The following is a 16,914-nucleotide window of genomic DNA, read 5'->3' on the forward strand; positions in this document are numbered from 1 at the left end:
GGGGGACGTTTCCAGAGCGCAGGCCGGACGGAGCGGTGCGAGCCGAACCGGAAGTTCGACGCCCCCTGCAGCCACAGCTTCCGGTCCAGCGCAGCGTCCACCCTCCGGCCTACCCTGCCGTTGCCGCGCTCTCTACCCGACGACGGTCCGTCTCCTTGAGGGGTTGGGGGGGGGGGATTTCCCGGCGTAACACCAAGCGTCGGCACGTAGGCATGGAAACTCACAGTAGAGAAGGCTGTGAGACGACCTCAGCCAATAGTACGCTGACCAGAACGACACCACTATAGGAGCGGCATCTGTACAAAGACAATGTAAGTGCTCCTCCAGCTAGCCTCTATCGCACTAGAAGAGCTGTGATATAAACTCTATAGCAGTAACTTATGAGCTTGGATGATCTGCTTGCATGGAAATTCTATACATCGAGAGACATTAATTGTTTGCATGTCGCCATTTGCTTGTTGTCCATCTTTGTGGAAACGCAAGTGTTGTCAATTTAACATATTGAAATAAACTCCATTAATAGGATTTGCCTGAAATGTTGTTTAGCTATCCGAGAAAGCAGATTCCTAGGCACCCTGCATTACACGATTGGGCAGGATCCCACAAACAGGATCAGTCAGGTTCTTCGGAAATTCTTCAGTCACCTTCCTTGGCACATCAGTTGATGGTTTGATGGTCACCATAAGAAAGCGGCTCATGCTCGGTGTTCTTCTTGCTGTAGAATGATTCTATTTGCCTCAACATTATCTATCCACTGATAGGTATTAACACTGATCCACCATATCATATCTAGAAAGTTTTCGACAAACTCATTCTCCTTTTGTGATACAACATTGAAGTGCTCTCGATAGAATCTAGCGTTGTGCTGTTTCATATTGGCTGTCCTGTTCCTTATACCACTATACCCACCTCTCTTTGTTTCCTCAAACCTACTATATTCCAAATACAAAGAGTACACTGCTGGACATTAAAACAGAGCAAAAAAGGCATAGTCAATAATTTAGTTGTATTTTTAGTGCAACACTATGTAACGCTTGGCAGAGAAATACTTTGTTTAATTTTTTCATTGAAGATGTACAAGGTGCAGAGTGGTGTCAGGATTGCGCTTGTATTCAGGTGTCCCGCTGCTGATTATGGTGATTGTGAGTGTTATTTAGCTGAGTAGAAGAATTTGAACCAAAGAGATGCCAGTTAGTAGGTCAGCGAAGTGTGAAAGAAAGATTAATTTATCCATCCCATTACTTATAGCAGTTGATTTGCTGCCCTCAGCAGCAAGTGTCAGACGTCGGTCCTGGATGTTAGTAAAGTGTTAAACTCAGCTAGCAGCCTTCACAGACCTGCCAGTTTGAAGCGGTGATAGGCCAAGGAGAGGTGTCAATGGCGTCAGTGCTTTGGCAGGTGGAGAAGTGCAAAGTCAGGCCCCTGGGCCAGCGTCAGGCTGCTGTGGAGGCGAGGAGGTGCAGGCACGATGCTGTGAGTGTGCTGAGGTGGGCAGTGTGGGCGGGAGCGACAGTCGTGTGCAGAAGTAGTGAGCCAGCAAAAGACAGCAGCCGAGTGTGCATGCAGTAGGGACGCAATGACTCCTCACTGGTCAAGTTGAGGTGCGAACCCTAACCCACTGTCAGCAAGTGAGCGGTCCCCTGACTGAAGGTACCAGGTCGACACTCTGCAGCATCAGGTCTAGGTCCTGCCAGTAGCGGCCAATGCTGGTCACGTCCAATTCTACCAGCTAGATTAATCATATCAGGTCAGCGAGTGGCACGGAACATTTCTCGAACTCTGCTGGCAGTGGCTAATGCTGCCTGACTAAAATGGGCAGCATTAATGTGAGATTCACCCACGAACGGTTTGCTGAGGCAGTATATCTTGTTACATAGGAAAAATAATAGCCAGGTGTTGGTCCAGAACGTGTGGTAACTCTGGTCGGCCTTGCTACATTATGACTCCTTCACTTCTACTGTGTCACCAGTGTTCGGCCCTGATGGAGACGGTACTCCTAGAAGTGTGGTAACTTTGTATATGGCAAGGCCTGAATGGTAATTTTTGCTGTGTCAGACCGGTCCATTCAGAGCTTCTTGCCAAAGAACGCCTATGCGGCCTCCTCCGTCCTGCTACCATGTACCTTCTTCTGTCAAGTAATGATGGCTACTGGCATCAATCCGGCCACACTAAGTACAAAGAAACCGTGGCACAACAAAAGAGTGACATTGATAACACAGAGCTTCCACCTCAGATGACAACAGTGGCTCTAAGCCTGCAGTGTGCGTCGCCGAAACGGAGCTGGATCACAGATATGGGCACATCATTATATTCTGTTTAAACTTTGTCGTGGAGGCGGTCAGTTAGTGATTAAGGCATTCCAGTAACTCTATAACTTATTACCAGATAGTTTCTCTAGATGACACATCCCACAATAAGCTGAGTTGGGCCAGAGTTGAATATAAACAGTATCAGGGTACGTCATAATAGGATTGGCAGCCTGCGGCTTTATAGTTTCTTGTTTAGATGTAACGTCATGGGGCCACCGACCCGATAAGAAATGCAATAACTGTTGTTCATCTTATCGACTATGCGAACCAGAACTGATCGTGTAGCGTACCCAGTGACATCCCACACGAACACGCCATGTGCTGTGTCCATACGACAGTCTCGCGCTGACTTCAGAGGCTTCCGCACACGGATACGTCTCTCGGGACACAATACGTAGAGGAGAGACTCGTCTCAAGAGATGCTGTGGTGTCCATTGTGGCCGTTCCTCTGCTGGTGTACCTCCCTCCCTCTGTTGCTGACATTCCGTGGTGCTCCACTCGTCGTTGCACATCGCGTATACATTCTTGCTTTGCTGGAAGCAAGCCCATTTCCCGACTCAAGAAATGTGATGTTACTGTACGATGCTGTAGGGCCGAGCCAGTCCTCTCGCACTCTAGTCGCGTGCGATCCTTGAGGCCTTTCGTGGTGTTCGGCAAAGTCGCTATGATCTCATCAATTTCATATTTACGTGGAAATCGTGGCATGCCAAACAACACGTGCAGCAACATTGTGGAACTGCAGACCCGATAGGTCATGATACTGCTGCATTCGAATACCGGAATGTGTTGGCAGACAGTCCACGTTCTTATGCAAATTACAGTAATCAACATTCACATACCATTTATGAATAAGAAACCCCTCTGTGTAACCTTTTCTTTTATACAGAATGTGGTACAAGTACTATTCACACCATTTGCTCGTTTCTTGCATGCCATCTTCATGTTCATGTTGTTTCACTCTTAATAGGCAGCAATTTACAAACATTTCTTAATGTATTAAATATCAAGGCACACGGCTGCCATTATTATCAAACATTACTTTGTCTGAAAGACACTAACCTGTTTACCCTGAAGACGCGGACCATGCGTCTACAGGTTCGGTAGCGAGTTCTTGTTCTACTGGCCATGGCAGCTATGGTCGCTGAAATAATGCATAAACACAGGGAACAGAGTTATGTATCTTTCGACTGTGAAAAAATACACTCCTGGAAATGGAAAAAAGAACACATTGACACCGGTGTGTCAGACCACCATACTTGCTCCGGACACTGCGAGAGGGCTGTACAAGCAATGATCACACGCACGGCACAGCGGACACACCAGGAACCGCGGTGTTGGCCGTCGAATGGCGCTAGCTGCGCAGCATTTGTGCACCGCCGCCGTCAGTGTCAGCCAGTTTGCCGTGGCATACGGAGCTCCATCGCAGTCCTTAACACTGGTAGCATGCCGCGACAGCGTGGACGTGAACCGTATGTGCAGTTGACGGACTTTGAGCGAGGGCGTATAGTGGGCATGCGGGAGGCCGGGTGGACGTACCGCCGAATTGCTCAACACGTGGGGCGTGAGGTCTCCACAGTACATCGATGTTGTCGCCAGTGGTCGGCGGAAGGTGCACGTGCCCGTCGACCTGGGACCGGACCGCAGCGACGCACGGATGCACGCCAAGACCGTAGGATCCTACGCAGTGCCGTAGGGGACCGCACCGCCACTTCCCAGCAAATTAGGGACACTGTTGCTCCTGGGGTATCGGCGAGGACCATTCGCAACCGTCTCCATGAAGCTGGGCTACGGTCCCGCACACCGTTAGGCCGTCTTCCGCTCACGCCCCAACATCGTGCAGCCCGCCTCCAGTGGTGTCGCGACAGGCGTGAATGGAGGGACGAATGGAGACGTGTCGTCTTCAGCGATGAGAGTCGCTTCTGCCTTGGTGCCAATGATGGTCGTATGCGTGTTTGGCGCCGTGCAGGTGAGCGCCACAATCAGGACTGCATACGACCGAGGCACACAGGGCCAACACCCGGCATCATGGTGTGGGGAGCGATCTCCTACACTGGCCGTACACCACTGGTGATCGTCGAGGGGACACTGAATAGTGCACGGTACATCCAAACCGTCATCGAACCCATCGTTCTACCATTCCTAGACCGGCAAGGGAACTTGCTGTTCCAACAGGACAATGCACGTCCACATGTATCCCGTGCCACCCGACGTGCTCTAGAAGGTGTAAGTCAACTACCCTGGCCAGCAAGATCTCTGGATCTGTCCCCCATTGAGCATGTTTGGGACTGGATGAAGCGTCGTCTCACGCGGTCTGCACGTCCAGCACGAACGCTGGTCCAACTGAGGCGCCAGGTGGAAATGGCATGGCAAGCCGTTCCACAGGACTACATCCAGCATCTCTACGATCGTCTCCATGGGAGAATAGCAGCCTGCATTGCTGCGAAAGGTGGATATACACTGTACTAGTGCCGACATTGTGCATGCTCTGTTGCCTGTGTCTATGTGCCTGTGGTTCTGTCAGTGTGATCATGAGATGTATCTGACCCCAGGAATGTGTCAATAAAGTTTCCCCTTCCTGGGACAATGAATTCACGGTGTTCTTATTTCAATTTCCGGGAGTGTACTTGGATGACTACAGCTATGTCTGCATTCGTAATCAACAAAGAAGAGAAAATGAGTCCATGGAGAATGCATTGGCCTGGAACAGACGTGTTGGTGATAGGTATTCATTTGTTTCCAAGCGAGAGCCACTTTAATACACTCTCCGAAGTAAAATAGAATCAACACGGACTTTTCTTCCCAGTCCCGAATAAAAAGCATTAGCCATTAATGTCATGAACGGGAATTCAGGGTTATAACAAAAAATTACATTTTGTCATATACATTTTCTTACCTTCACAATTTATTTGTGCGTGTAGTTCGCACCATAGGCCGTATTTCTGCAAATCATTTTAGTACATGTAATGTTCCAGTCCGCTTGAGTTTCGCGATATTAATAATGAATTATTAAATAAAATGCGAGTGGTTTGGTTCAGGAAAAGTTCACAAGAGGAACAGAAAAAAAATGGCTCTGAGCACAATGGGAGTTAACTTCTGAGGTCATCAGTCCCCTAGAACTTAGAACTACTTAAACCTAACTAACCTAAAGACATCACACACACCCATGCCCGAGGCAGGATTCGAACCTGCGACCGTAGCGGTCGCGCGGTTCCAGACTTTAGTGCCTAGAACCGCTCGGCCACAACGGCCGGCCAGAGGAACAGAATTGCATAAGGAAGCAGAAACTGATTCACTGCATTGTGGACACACAGAAGATCACGACAGCACCCCTTGTTCTGTACAGGCTATTTGTCGTTAACTGACTGACCGAGAGTCGGCACTTTGAATGGGAGCAACCAGAATTTGTGTTTGCATAGTACGACTGGAACGCACTGAAACATATGCATGTAACGTACCAACTAAAATATTAGTAAGACAGTCTGGACGGGACTTCCTACGTGACAAGCAACTACAAAGCATTCTTTAAAAATCTTTCATTCCATCTCAAAGGAGATGTTGGGTTACAGGCCTTTCCAGCCATTAATTGTATTCTGTGTTGTTGTGATGCCACTTATTTACGACAACTGGATGCTTATTTAATTTTGTAGAAGTTTTAACTCGATCTAGATGGGTAGCTGAGAGTAAGATGTTGTTCATTAAGTTTCTTTCGTGCCATGTTCCTGCATATGCCTTACGTCCGAGAGAAAAACCCCTCTGTCGATAAAAAAACCGAGATAGAAATTTGTTGCCCGTTGTTTGTCTTACGTACGTTCATATTCTCTCAGTGGTCTTGATAATGCTATAGTGTGATTTTGTAATTCGTTGGTGTAAGATACGTTTCTTTCTAATTCTGTGGAAGACGAGAAACTTTAAAATCTTGACGCTGCAGAGAATATTATCTTCTGCTATAGGAGTTGATTGAAGTAAGTTTGCTCAGTAAGTTGTTCTTCTCTATATCACGCTGCTACATTATCCAAAATCCTTGTAGGTGCTCTTGGTTTGTCGACAGTTTCATTGAGTTCTTCGTTTTCCAGAGGATTCTGTTGCAGTGAATTGGATATTGCTTCGAGAAAAATATATGGGAAAATGAACTTTTGAATTTCGGAAAATTGAACGTTGTATTATAGGGCTACAAGAGTGATTTTGTGAGTCTGTTGTTACGTAGTCTGTTGACCCCGAATCCGGTGATTGCTTCTTTTATTCTGTGTAGTATGTTCTTGGTTTTAAGTGTTTCGTGGAGGGAATTTGTTTGGAAGCTATACCGTAGATCTTCAGCTAATTGAAGCATCCTCTGGTTAGCAGACAGAGTTTATTTTTTCGTTTCATTAGAATTCAAGAAGAGAAACTGGTAGCTCCAGTCCATGTATTTGATATTTCGTGAGACGTACAAAATTATGTCGGCTTTCAGCTTATTTAATCTTTTCAGTGATGTCTTTCTGGCTACTTAAGAGTTCATCTAGATAGATGTAGACAGGGTATTTGACGTTTAGTTTTGGAGCAATTTCTTTTCCACAAAGTCGAATGTAGAGTTTTGGGTTATCCTGTAGTCGGCGATTAGTAAGATTGCCATGTCTGAAAAGGAAAGGCTTACTTTTTGGTGGATTAGATCAATCAGATTCTCCTTTCACTGGGCTACGTTTTAAGTTTGCTGATGTAGCTGTTGACTTGTTCATTGATTGCATTCGAGGTGGGCGCATGGCACCAGTAAGTGGTGTCATCTGCGTATAGAACCATGTCTTCATTCCACCACCGAGGTTTTGGGATATCCGCTGTGTATATCGTTCATAACTAAGTGGATAAGGCGGCAGCCTGGGGCACTGCCAGTCTGGGTGTGGAGGAGGACGACTTTTGGCCCCTGTCTCGTAGTCTTCAGTTTCAAATGAGGTTAGATAATAATGGTACTATTGCAGGTGGGAAATTGTGCTTTAGCACTTTGTGAAGATGTCTGTACCTTATCAAAAGCGCGTTCTGTGTCCAGAAAGAGGGTAGCAGCTGCACCTGTGAAATTGCAGGCTTCCGTTGCCTTAATCATGGATCAGCGGGATTGTCTTTCTGAAACCAGCTTGTTCATGTGATATAATGCTTTTGTCTTCTGCAAAATGTTGTAGTATGTTGTCAATTATGTCTTTCAAAGTCTTGTCAGTTATTTATAATTATTTTTATATTTCTAAGTTTGGTTACAAAGTCGGTTTGCTAAGTGGTGAGTTCGATACGGTTCCTTCTTTATTTCCTGTAAATCACAAATTGTACAAGGTTGAATTCTTTCAGTCCAGGTATGAAAAGACTTAGCGGTTTCCTTGGGGTCCAGATTTTCAATGATAACAATTCTAGTTAGAACATTCAAATCAATTATTACTGGGTTCTCACCGGGTTCTGTGGACATGCTGGAGTTTCATCTCGAGTTACACCTGGAGCGTGCCTTTTAAAAACCTTCGTTCCTATGTATCTCAAGAGATTCCGTTTCATGAGGAGAATCATTTGTTTAGCAATGAGTAGCTGGTTGTTGGGCGCACTGAGATTGCTGAGATTGTTGTGGTGGGTTGGTGACTGTTGTGATTCGACTGTGTCGTTGCGTCAGATCTGATGATTTTCTCGTGTTTTTTGTTTAGCATGAAGAACGTTGACTCTGCATGGTGGAGATGGGATGACCTGAGCGTTCTCTTCATGCAGTTTGTTTTGGACATGATTCCTGCCATATACCATTTGCTTCTTTTACTAATTTGACATTCATAGTACCTATATTTTGTCAAACAGTGTAAATATTTGCTACGTTGAGGAAAACTAACAGATCAAATTACACTTACACCTCAAAAAACCCAGTATGAGAAAAATAAACATCATTATACGCAACATAATGAAATCACAAATATCTCATTCTCTAGATCAGTGCTGTAAATTTACACGACCTTGTGTTTATAAATTGACATATGGAAGCCAAAATAAAATATACATTAGAATAGACAGAAGAAATTTTCAAAACAATGTTCATACCACATCTGAATCTCACTGCCATGGTATTATCTTCATTGGCTCGTCGTTAAAACAACAAGTTCCACACACCAGTGAAAAAGGACATGTGCTAAATATTTTACAAGAAATAGAAAGTTTCTTATATATGATAAAACATCAAGACATTATTTTGAATGAAAAGGTTGAATCAAAACAATTCGCTGTAAATTTCACCAATGTTACTCTAAGTGTTTCATGTTGAAACATATTCCTTTCTTTAGATAACGTGTTAACGTAGATAACACTATTTAGGAGTGAAATTATATAGTCTGTGATTTAGCAAAGTTAGTCATTATCTTTGTATGTAAAGCACTCTACCATTAAAACTTAAACAATAACCAAATATATGTTCTGATTGCCACTGGTATATTATCAGTTAAGATTAAATATGTCACTGGCTGACGTCTGCTATGTACGTTGTGTGAAAAAACAGCTGTCATGTTAACTAATAAGAAACAGTAGTCACTCGACGTAAATGTGCCTCGAAGTATATTTTGTCTTCTCTAATGCTAGTAGTGCTACTGATGGACATTTGCTTTTGTTACTATCCCAGCAATGTATAAATAAAGGAATTCTCTGTTGTTCAGTTTATGTGAGTCAACTCCAGTACCAACAGCCCTGGTGCCTCGTACTTTTCGTAATCCAACACAAAACCTGTTTTTTAATGGTTCAGTTTTAATAATCACTATCTCCCAACGTATAAAATAGTCCCAGAGACCTACCCATATTTTAAACTTTAATGTAACACACTCATCACATCAAAAGTGAAAGCTCAAAATGATTCTCTTCCAGCAGAACTGGAATGTTACATATCTCCTAGTTCTTACATACTACAAATTAGTTCCTTCCCTCTCCAGTGACTAAGTGCACCTGGATTTTCCCAGTCTACCACTCTATCTGCTCCCTGAAACAGCAGCGCCCTCCTACTGTCGAGGATACCCCGCATGACTTCGGGTATGAACCTGCTGGTCCCATCAGTTCCATAGTCTCATGACAGTCGAGAGATCCGATTAAACCAAACAGAATTATCCTGGAATAATAAGATGCAGTGTTGATACACTAAGATTCTGATGCTGTCGACATTCGGCAGGTACTGGTATTTGTACTTCTCGCTCGAGGCACATCTCACTCATCTCAAAACAAATAACGTTGAAATACGGTCTGTGAATGAGGGACCCCATACTTGTTCTTCAGTTATATTCAATATGCGGGTGGCTTTATTTCTATCCATGTCGTGTGTTTGCGCTGATATGCAAACCATCCGCATGTAAAAGCATGTAGAGCACTTCAGGTAATTTGCCGTTTACTGCTTGTCGCCTCCAAGGTCAAATTCCTGCTGCTTTAGCGACCATTGATGTAGATTTGTTTCTTCCGTGCGAAATTACAAACAATATGGGTGGCAGTTATTTGTCATTGAATATAATTCTGTATGAAAGCACTAACCTGGTTACCAACACATGTAGTCAATTTGTCTTCGCAGTTACGGCTTAGAGTTCTTACTGCGCCTTCCTCAGCGCTTTTGGTCCCTGAAATAACATGGGTGAGGTGACAGATATGTATGCCGGGTCTGTGAGAAACGACGCAGAACATTTGGTCTGTCTCTCAATTGTACGTTGGTAATGAACGAGAAACACATTGATTAAACCATGAAAATGAAGTAGTCTGTAGTTGACATATTGCAGGAAGGAAGTAGTTTTTTAAGAAAGTAATTTTTCTTAAAGTGGCTGTCACTTCAATAGCCACTGTAGGAACCGTCGAATCAATACAGAAAGCTTAAAGCCACTCTTTTTTTCTGCTCAGTAATTTGTTTCTTTGTTTACTTCAATATTTCCAATTTTCTCAAACCGTTTGATATCAATGTTATATTTTATAGTGCTTCGTACTATACGAATTTATTATCTAACGATTATCTAGCTCAACGTAGACTCATGTACAGTCTTAGACAATAAAACTGACCGCCGGCCGGCCGCCACCGAGACTAAGTCCGAGTCATTCACTTAAGCTGGCCAATAAAACTGACCGCCCCTGACAACTCTAAGTCCGGCCATATGCACAATCTGGCAACACTGTAAGATGCGGAAGTGTTAGGAGGAAGTATTGTCTACTTCCGAGCCGTTGTCGGACTATGTGAGCCCTTGGTCTAGTGGCAAGCGTCGTGCGTTCTAAGCTTACAGTCGCCTGTTCGCGTCCAACTGATTTTTTTTTTTTTTTTTTTTCCACAGTCGGTCTAAAGTTATGAGTCTGACTGAACATCAAAGATAATTCGCTTAACATTCTACCCACCAGCAATAACAAGTATTCCAGAAACAATTCCGCAGGACAGCTCGTGGCTGCGTCGCGATCATAACAGCTTACGCTCGAGCGTTTCCTCGCGCTGCAGCGGCTACCGGCCACCGGCCAGGCGCCACCCGCCGCCTGAAATCCGGCACCGCTCAGGTGAACGCGGCGCGACGCTGTCAGTGTATGTATCAACTGTCATTTTCGAATTTGAAGTTCTAGTTATCATCTTGCAGTTAAGCATTGGATTTTTCATACTTGAGAATCATGAACTACAGTTAAGCATTGTAAAATTGAGTCGCAAGTGGAAATAGGTGTAACATCTGCAACGCAACGTTTACTTTTGGTATAACAGAGGGGTGAATGCAGAGGAGGCAGCTAGAAAGATTTGAATTGTGTGTGGAGCGAGTGCTTTTGGGAAAAATACGCCAGAAAAAGATATTCTTGTTTCAACAAAGATCGTTCTGGCATCAATGATTTTCCACATTAAGCAAGTCTCGACTACTGATATATGTGATAGATTACCATTTTACCATCATGCGACATTTGCATTCAACAGGCAAAGTTCAGAAGTCTGGTGTACGAGTACTACATGCTCTAATTCGAAACAACAAAAATCAACGGAGTGACTATTATTGAACGTCATCAGGTCGCTCATTGAGCATTCGTATGCAGTACTGTAACTGGTGACGTGTTATGATGCCTTTATCATTAACTTCCTAAGAAGAAATGAAAGGCTGAGCCCCTCCAAAAGACATAAACTCGAGCAAAGAGTAGTGTGAACATAATATTTTACATCTGATAGCTCCAAAAGTGAGTTTTGGGCTACGAATTCTACCAAAACACAGCTGGAATTTGTTGCCAACAACTGAGACACCTTTCGGCCTCAGCGTAAGAAAATCGAGCAACACAACTACATCACATGTTCTACTGCATGATAACGCACTTCTTGATTTGAGAAACAAAACTATCCAGGAGATTGAAATTAAAGTCGTCTCTCAGGCACTTGTATTGACAGAGAAGTCCTCTCTCAAGCACTTGTCCCTCTCGTCATATATTCGTTAAGTTTTACCTTTCCCGCTCTTGATCGATCAACCGTCGACGCAATTCATTTCTAGACGAAAATACTCTTAAAACTACTCTGGTATAATTATATCGTTGAAACCAGTAGGTTTCTACTGGCGTAGAATTTGTAAACAACTTTAGCATTGTCAGATCGTTTTAGATATCGTGAAAGAAAATTCTTTTGCTGATTAATTTCTCATTGATGATTACTGTTGCGTTTAGTAAACTATCGGAAAATCCAATTAAAATATTCACTGTACTAATACAAAATAAATTCAGCTTACTACAGAAACATCACGACGGCAGACTATCTTAATAAAGCATTAAGTATCTGTGAGACGATTGAGCGTATTTTAACACGAATTAGTAGGACATTGCCGACTTTTGACTTCGAAAAGATCCGTATTTACTTCATTTCCTGTATCATCCGCTATTATTATGAAAAGTGGCATTTCATAGATATAATTATGTATTCACAACAACAAAAAATATGTCGTCATTATGAATTTGGCAGTACCGTAAGGTTTTCGCTCTGACACTAAGGGTTACTGAAAGTAGCAAGGCGCGTTGTCTTACGATTCCCTTATTGCGTTTGTATCTGCCTGCTTGTAGCTCTGCTACAAAAGAATTAAAAATCTGGCTTTCAGCGAGTCTCGAAAGGCGAACGAAAGCAGCTTGCACCTGGTAGCCAAACATGTTTCTTGGGAACAGGCTAGTTCCTAAGTGGGAAGACATTCTTTTGTGGTTGAATTGTTGGCAAATGTCAGTCAGACGTGTGCTGTTGGTCTAAGCGTTTCGGTGTGTTGAATTTGTACCAATGATTTTTCTACAGGTTTTTTCTGTCCCAAATAGAGAGTTGAAGCCTCCCATTAGTATTTCCACGTCATCTTGGTAAATTTTGCTCATAGTATTTTCGAGTGTGTTCCACAATTTTTCGACATTTTCGGTGTTTTCCTTATTTTCGATGTTGGTGGGGGCATGTGCATTTATGAGTGTATATTTTTTATAGGGGCTCTGAATGAGCATAGTCATAACTCGATTGTTGATGGGTGTGATTTCTTCGACAGAGTTGTTGATAGATCTGTGTTCGAGAAATGCAATGCCGAGGATTGGTGCGAGTTTCGCTACCTTTTGTTGTATTTTGAAGATGCCATGGTTTCCGTAATGCAAGTTTTAATTGTCAATTAATCGTGGTTCTTGAAGAGCAAGGATGAGAATTTTTTGCGGACGATTTCTTTTGTGAGATTATTTAGGTTTCTTGTTTGGATCAATGTATCGATGTTTAGTTTTCAAATGAATGTTTTCTGCTTGTAGGGAAATTTACCAGAGATCTTCGATATTCTCTGCCGTGCTAACCTGGACTCCCCAGAGTGCGAAAATCCAACTGCCGCCTATCGGTGGCCAGTTGTGTTTCATTGGTTTGGCCTGGGTGATACCAGGACCGGACAGGACCAGAGGGTGTTGAAGCCTTTGGAAGCAAATATTTTCAGCCAAGCTCATTGAGCTAACAGACGGTGACCAGAGTAGCGGTGATTTTCACTCAGATGTGTCTGGATTTTGGGTTCAACGGATTGAGTAGCCGTTCAGGATTGTGTTAGTATTTGGTTCACCACAAGTATTTGATTTCCACGGTACCATCCATATGGGGGAGGGTTTCCTCTATCGGCCACACGGGATTTTTATTATTATTGTCATTATTATGTCATCAGCAAATCCGATGTGGTGTATCTTCCCTCCACTGAAATAGATGTGTGTTGTTCGATTCAGTATTTCCATCACATAAACATGGTTTATAATTACGTTACATTGCTGCTAGTAGACATATTTCTCACTTTTTCTTAGACAGTTGCTAGCTGTTACCCCATCATAGGAATTTATGTGCGCAGCATTGTTGCAATACAGACGTTCAAATTATCCGATTTCTGTAATTTCATTTCGATACAAGATCGTCCTAATCGGATTCAGCCAGTCAGTCTTAATGTGGCTATCCGACTACGACGCTCATCATATGATAGACTGGGTGAACCACATTCTTAATCGGACTGTTGAATCCAGATCACTTATCTATGACAGGGAATGAATTCTTAAACACTGTGCTTATTACAAATACGTTATTTAAATATAAATATATGAACTAACGACATAACAATGTATTTACAGGAGCAGAGACCCATCCATCATAGTAGAGCAGTGCGAGATTGGTTTCAGGGCCAAGAGAGGATGAAGCTGTAGCCGTTTGTTCCACGATCACCGAACATCAACCAGATAGAGAATATGTGGGCAGAGGTAACAAGGTCATTGCCATGTGTCCCTACAAATGCAAGCGACCTTTGGACGAATATAGAAAACGTATGGTGGGAAGTAAACCATCACGCTACACTGTCGACGACTTAATGAAATCAATTTCCCTACGCCCTCGAGAAATCTTACGTAATGATCGTGGGTGGGTTGGTTACTAAAAGTATACTCGTCCACAAAGCCCATGTGGACAGTTATCTGATAATCGGTCAAGCTTTGCTTTGTCGCAGCCCTTTAGCATACATCAAGTCCATTTACTTTCAGTCCCCTCCTTACAATTCTTGCAGTGCAAGGTAACTGAAAAATCTCATCCACTCGACGCCAACTGAGGAACTGACTGGTGCATGTGTTGTTCAACACACAGTAGTTGTCACCCTCACAGGAATCAATGACTGTTTGTGTGTGTGTGTGTGTGCGTGTTTTCGTGTTAACGTACGATGTGAATCAATACTATTAACATTAGAGAGACAACCAACAATAAATATTGCATCAAATATGACTGTAAAGTATTTTAATGCGATGGGAAGCTACAAACTGAATTTTTACCCATCCCATGTCCTGCGTATTCCGTTAAGTAAGATCTATTAACTCCATAGTATCGTTAGCAGAGACAGTGCGCTCTTGTTGTCGAGGCTCGCGACAAGTGCAGCGATTAGCAGTGCCCAATGCCGCCGCGATTTGTTTATGTTGGCTGAGCGTGGACACTGCAGCAGACGCTTCGCCCTAAACAGAAAGAAATCACCTTGGCTCTGACTCCAGTGAGCGGATATCACTGCCTGCGTGTTCTTATAGTAACCAACGTGAGACTCTACTCACAGGTGCCATGGAGCAATTGCAACGGGTATCATGTCATTAGTCATCAGAATATTAACTAGTGATGAAACGTCCACTCTATTTGAATCCCAAGACAATAGGAACCTTGTCACAAAGGAATGTGAGTTGATATCAAAACTTATCCAACATACAAAAATTAACTGCAGGGCTTTCATGTTTGCAGTAATAGCACACAAGGAAATATTAGGTCTTGGAAGCGTATATTTCATTTCCTCTTCTCATATTAACGCCCTTGTTTTAATATGAAGTGAGAAAATAAACACGAAAAACTAAAGTTCCTGAGAAGCATATAAGTCATTTCCTCGTCTCATATCACAACTTTTGTTTTAGTATGAAGTAAAAAAATAAACAGTTTAGAGTTCTGAAGCATAATATGACACCAGATTCTTATCGTAGGCGCTATCGGAAACGCCAAAAGCAGGGAGCTGTCCATTCTTTCGTCCAACAGTCTGTTTCCTTTCATGTATTTATTCCTCCCGCTAGGAGATTATTATTTAAGGACTTGTGGGCATCAAGTTCTTCAGCAGAACAAGCCTTATGTTATTGTGCTAATTACCGTATGGAAAAAATGCAACAAAGACGAGTTCCGCTAGAGCAGTGAGGTTATTTGCACATGTGTGTATTCAGCAATGACTGCCAGCTGCCACAACACTTCACAGAATCCTTGAGGCAGGCAACACAACTGTGCGTGCACTTCAGACTTCATTCAGTGAGACGTCAGGAGATGGATGAAAACGTCAAATTAACGTCGCTTTCCGAGTCGTATTCAATCCAGAATGAGGTGTTATTAAGGTAGTTGGGTGATCTAGCAATTCCACTTTTATGATTCCCATATGAGTATTTCGATAGCCAAAAGAACCCGTTAGTGCGAAACTATCGGGAACTGCATTATATCAAACTGTAAGAACTTCAGACAATACGTGGACTCTACTCTTCGCTGGGTGACCTATTACTGTTATTTAGCATTCTCTCCGTCCAAGTCAAATGGTTCAAATGGTTCTGAGCACTATTGGACTTAACATCTGTGGTCATCAGTCCCCTAAAACTTAGAACTACTTAAACCTAAGTAACCTAAGGACATCACACACATCCATGCCCGAGTCAGGATTCGAACCTGCGACCGTAGCAGTCGCGCGGTTCCGGACTGAGCGCCTAGAACCGCTAGACCACCGCGGCCGGCCACGTGCTAGTCGTAATGCAAATGGAACTTCAGAGGCGCTTTCCGCTATTCTTGACAAACATCAGTAACCTGTAATCACTGAGAGTCACAACTAAGTTCTAGGGGACTTATGACCACAGATGTTGAGTCCCATAGTGCTCAGAGCCATTTGAACCATTTGTCACAACTGCGTGATGATAATGGTTCAGGTTGTCAGTAGTTGTGGTGGTGTTACGTTGTCAAACTGCTTACAGTAACGTTAATGGTGGCGCACATACTTTAGCGCTGACTACCTACTTAAGTAAAGATAGTGTTGTGGCGTCATCGCTTGTCTTTATTTGGCCTCAGCTTGAGTAATCCGATTTAACGAACATGGTACTCCAATCGCGGGCTCCTAATAAAGTATGACTGCAGAGATTATCGTGCGGATATTACATTAATTCTGCAATGAAATGCTTAACAAATCTTACCCTCAGATATGCAGCTGGAATGACTAATTACACAGGTACTCCATGTTGCACTAAGTGATCAGTTCGCTGCAATCCTGCTTGTACTGTTCGTAAATACTCTTATACTTCAGAAATGGTTCTAATGGCTCTGAGCACTATGGGACTTAACTTCTGAGGTTATCAGTCCGCTAGAACTTAGAACTACTTAAACCTAACTAGCCTAAGGACCTCAGACACACCATGTCCGAGACAGGACCCGAACCTGCGACCGTAGCGGTCGCGCGGTTCCAGACTGTAGCGCCCAGAACCGCACGGCCACTCCGGCCGGCTTGCCATATGAACCATTTGAACTATTTAACACAAAATGACATTAAAAATTTAAGTTATTCACGAGCAGCTAGTTGAGAATATGTATGAACATTAAATGACACGACGAACCGTCTTGTTCTGCATATGGATTCAAACCCAGCTCATG

This window comes from Schistocerca nitens, chromosome 1 (genome assembly GCF_023898315.1).
Source record: "Schistocerca nitens isolate TAMUIC-IGC-003100 chromosome 1, iqSchNite1.1, whole genome shotgun sequence".
Classification (NCBI taxonomy): Eukaryota; Metazoa; Arthropoda; class Insecta; order Orthoptera; family Acrididae; genus Schistocerca; species Schistocerca nitens.